Source organism: Panicum virgatum, chromosome 1N, assembly GCF_016808335.1.
Source record: "Panicum virgatum strain AP13 chromosome 1N, P.virgatum_v5, whole genome shotgun sequence".
Taxonomy (NCBI): Eukaryota; Viridiplantae; Streptophyta; class Magnoliopsida; order Poales; family Poaceae; genus Panicum; species Panicum virgatum.
Window position 1 is genome coordinate 31,893,913 of NC_053145.1, and position 5,272 is coordinate 31,899,184.

Here is a 5,272-nt window from a genome sequence, read left to right on the forward strand (position 1 = left end):
GGGGTTTGCTGGGCCGAGCGGGGAAGAGAGAGCGGGGCCGCGCTGGCTGGGCTGCGGCGGTTGAGGTTTGGGCCGGGTTTCAAGCTGGGTTGGGTTTTTCTAGTTTTGGGTTTTCTCTTCCTTTCTATTTCTAAACTTTTCTTCTCCTAATTCAAACAAGGTTTGAATTCAAATACAAATTTGAATTCAACCACACTCAAATAAAAGCATGCACCAGCATGAATGCAACAACAAAGTTTTAACCTTAGTTAAATTTTAATCACTTAAGGAACAAAAATTAGATTAAATGCCAACTAAACACAATAAACCTTAGAAATTTAAATAAAGCCAATTAAATTTATTAATAAAAGCTGAAATTTAAATTAGGGTGTTACAACCATGTGCTAGTGTAAACATTGATACTTGTCCGTCATCTATATTTTTGCTCTTATCATCTTCCCCTCTCTCCTTTTTTTTTGAACAAGGATCCATGAGTATGGTGACTCACTTTACTTGTTTTCTTTTTTTGTTTCAGGGGATGATGAGCTTTTCTATTAGTCATGACAGACAGTGATTGACACCATGTACATGTATGGCCAAAGTACGAAATGTACATAACACACTTATGAGGCAATAGGTTTGAACGAGCTCAAAATGTCCAAGATAGCTATGTGGAATCATGGGACTACTCTCATATTTGTATGTGGCATTGGTAGTGGTTGAGCAAAGGAGAGTTGCCAAGATTTTATTTTCAAAATAAATTCCTCCAAATCCTTGAGTTAGGACGAGCATGATCTTGGTTTAAAGTATCATAAGAATCAATAAGCAGAAGATCCAATGATCCTAACATAGTTAAGTTCCAAATGCATGTAAATACTTGCATTAGAAATAAAACTTAGACATGTATTGATCGTCATGAAATGATTTCATCTTTCTCTAAGTTCTTGTTCAAATTTTAGTTTGTATTAAACCAGGCACAATTTGAACTGATCTTTTAGAGAAGTAAGCTATAGGAGTTGCAAACCTGCAGCACGAGAAAGATCTCGGTGTTTCGCTGACGGTGGGGCCGGGCGGCCTAAACTTAGGCCGGGCGGCCTAATCCTTCACCATTTTGCAAACGGCCTGTTGCAATGTGTCCGTTGTGCTGTGTGTGTCACAATTCCGTTGGGTGTGGCAGCAGATCGCAAAATTGATATGCCGGTCGGCACAAATTGGGCCTCCCGGTCATTCCTGAAGCGAAATGCTCTCAACATTTTCTGGTGCTCTCCATTCATTGTGTATGTTGCAAATTCATGGGTGCTTCGCAGAATGTGAGAATAGGGGTGTGGTTGGCACACAAGTGTGTCCCAACCACAAACATAACATGGGGGAAATATTTATTTTATTCAATTCAAAATTTTCTAAACAAAACAAACTAAGGTGCTGGAGAAGGGAAACAAAATGGGGGAAATAAAACAGCACCTACACCTAATCTATTTATTCTAATCCTCCCTATCTAGATCTAGTCCCTCAGGACGGGGGCTCGGTAAAGCTCCTCATTCCCGGTAGCTTTTGCAAGGCATTTGATCTCTTAACAAACGGACTTGCGCAACGTGTCCACCTTGTCATCTAGATCCATCCGGTCGATCTCGGACTCCGCCAACCGCTCATCCATATTGTTGAGCCGGAGTTTAAGAGCAGCGAGCTGCTCACGGAGTGCGGCGATGTCGCTTCTCTCCTCCTCCTTGTCATTGTCCGTGTAGGCGTAGACCTCCGGAGGGCCCAGGATCGGTGGTGGCGATCTAAAACGTCGCATCGATCCCGGGTTGGAGTCAATTGACTCCCTCTCCTATCGATCCAACGGTGGGCGCAGCTCTTTCCCGCGGCTAACATTCCGCCGAACCACATGGGCGCGTGGCGGACTCAGGCTGGCCGAAGAATACTCCGAGGACTTGGGCATCACCGCCTGGAGGGCAGCGACTTGCATCATGTGGCCGCCGAAGGTTGACAACACGAGACACTTCCCGATGGCCTTCTGCGGGGAGAGAATCCCAATGGTTGGCTGTCCAGGAGTACGCGCGCCAATCCTCCCATTGCCCCTTGATGCAGGGCTCCTAGAGGGCGACGCCGCGCGAGCTGGCAACGACTGGCGTGAGGGGTAGGCCAGGCGGCCTTCCCTAGGCGGGCCAGCCCTGGTGGTGGCCTGCTGGCCAGGCGGCGACGCGTGGGTATCAGCCAAGGGAATTGGCTCGATGATCCGGAGGCTGTAGTCTGAACTCTGACTCTGAATCGACTTGGATGGAGCGGAAGGGGTGGGGCTGTCCGTGGCTACGGAATGAGGAGTTCTAGGCGAGGATTGTGATTGCATGGACGTGATCTAGGCTCAAGATTTGGTGGCCGAAGTCTGGGTTTGCAGGAAGAGAGTGGAATGGCAAGGAGAAAGAAGCCTCCCGACTTAAATCAACTCTGATCGGTGCAGCTCCTCCAGAAGTGGAACGTTCACACGATGAGGAGCGTTGCCGTGCAATGGCTCTCCGGAACGCGTCCGGGGGAGGCCGGGCGGCCTACTCAGGGCCGGGCGGCCTGGGCAAGGCCGGGCGGCCCAAGCATGGCTGGCCAATCCCACACTCTTAAGTGCGGGCCTTGGTCTTCTGGCAGAAGATCTCTCGTGAAGCGTAGGACTCAAATCTTGAGGGTGTGTTCCCAGGGGTAGGAAGGGAACAAAAGAATAGAATAGAGAATGGTTCTATCCTATGATAAGGCCAGTTTCGGGTCTAGCGAGGACCATAGGCGAGATTTGTCATATCTCAGAAAGCCCGAAGATGTCTACATCCTCAAGTTCAGGCATTTCTTGTTCTAGGAACACTTTTAATCTTTGACCATTAACTTTGAAAGTGTTCCCATCATCATCTTGGAGGGTCACCGCGCCGTGATCGGTGGCGTCAAGCACTAAGTAAGGGCCTTCCCACTTACTTCTGAGCTTACCATGACCAAAAAATCGTATGCCGGAGTTAAAGAGGAGTACTTTATCCCCCGCCTTGAACTATTTGATCTTGATCTGCTTATCGTGCCAACATTTTCGTACACTCCTTGTATAACTTGGACCTATGGTACGCTTTTTCCCTCCACTCGTCCAATTCAGCTAATTGAATCTGTCGCTTAATTCCAGCTGATTGGAGGTCCATATTCCACCTCTTGATTGCCCAATGGGACCTGAATTCTAGCTCAACTGGAAGATGGCAGGTCTTGCCGTAAACCAGTTGGTATGGAGTCATCCCTATCGGGGTCTTAAAAGCTGTCTGATATGCCCAAAGTGCCTTGGGTAATTTGATCTTCCATCCCTTCCCCATTGCTTTTACGGTCTTCTACAGAATGTTTTTGATTTGCTTGTTAGACATTTCTGCCTGACCACTCGTTTGGGGATGGTATGGAGTAGTAACCCGGTGGTCCACTCCAAGCTCCCTGAGACACTTCTTGAAGGTTTTATCGATGAAGTGTGAGCCTCCATCGCTAATCACGACTCGTGGAACTCCAAAGTGTGGGAATATTGTTTCCTGGAACATTCTTTTGGAGCTCCTTGAGTCGGCCGCAACACAAGGAAGTGCTTCTACCCATTTGGACTCATAGTCCACAGTCACCAAGATGTACTCGCACTGCTCTGACATAGGGAAGGGACCCATGAAGTCTACTCCCCATACGTTGAAAATTTCCACTTGAAGGTTACTCTTCAAGGGCATAGCATCTCGGGAATTGATATTCCCGTGCTTCTGACATCTTGGGCAACGCCGGATGAATTCTTTGGCGTCTCCATACATGTTTGGCCAGAAGAAACTACTCTGCCAAACTTTTGCATGGGTACGGAATGCTCCATAGTGTCCTCCATATGGCGAGGAGTGACAACGCTCAAGAATCCTCCGGGTCTCACAAAGCGGGACACAGCGACGAAGTAGACCATCGGCACAGACCTTGAATAGATAGGGGTCATCCCAAAGGTGGAATCTACTGAGGTGAATCAGCCTCTTCATGTCTTCTCCTGGAGGTATGTATCCGGTCACCATGAAGTTCACTAGGTTAGCGTACCATGGACTGGATGCGGTGACCTTCAGGAGAGTATCATCTCTCAGATAATCATTGATCGGAAGGTCCGATCCTTGGATTTGCATCCAGGAGAGATGATCAGTCACACAATTACCTGCTCCTTTCTTGTCCCTTATTTCAAGATCGAACTCTTGAAGGAGCAGAATCCAATGGATGAGTCATGGCTTAGCGTCCTTCTTGGTGAGTAGGTACTTAAGTGCAGCGTGATCCGTGTACACTATCACTTTAGCACCAACCAAGTGGGACCTGAACTTGTCCATGGCAAAGACCACGGCCAAAAGTTCCTTCCCTGTTGTGGCATAGTTGAGCTGGGGGCTGAGCAGTGTTTTACTGGCATAAGATATGGCATAGTGTTGCTTATCCTTGCACTGACCGAGCACTGCTCCGACGGCATAGTCACTGGCGTCGCACATGATCTCGAAAGGAAGACTCCAATCGGGGGGTTGTATGATGGGTGCAGTAACGAGTGCCTTCTTGAGGGTGTAGAAGGCTAGGAGGCAATCGTCATCGAACTTGAAAGGGGCATCCTTGGCAAGTAGATTTGTCAAGGGTCGGGCTATACGAGAGAAATCCTTGATGAATCTCCGGTAAAAACCAGCGTGGCCCAGAAAACTTCTCACCCCTTTGACATTCGTCGGGGGTGGCAATTGCTCAATAACCTCTATCTTTGCCCGATCCACTTCTATCCCTCTTTCGGATACTCTATGTCCAAGGCAATCCCCTCTCTGACCATGAAATGGCACTTTTCCCAATCAAGGACCAAGTGCATGTCTTGACATCTCTTGAGAACTTTATCCAAAATCTCAAGGCATTCATCAAAACTCTTTCCATAGACCAAGAAATCATCCATGAAAACTTCCATGATGTTCTCGATCAAGTCAGAGAAGATCGCCATCATACACCGCTCAAAAGAAGCGGGTGCATTGGAGAGACCAAAGGACATTCGCCGATAGGCGAACGTGCCGTACGGGTAGGTGAAGGTAGTCTTATTCTGGTCATCAAGATGAATAGGGAGTTGATGATAACCAGAATAGCCATCGAGGTAGCAGAAATAGGAATGCTTGGCTAGCCGTTCAAGCATTTCCTCAATGAAGGGCAGCGGGAAGTAGTCTTTACGGGTAGCTTTGTTAAGCATCCAGTAGCCGATACACATTCGCCAACCAGTAACGGTCCTCTGAGATATGAACACATTTCTCTCGTTCTGGACCACTGTCAT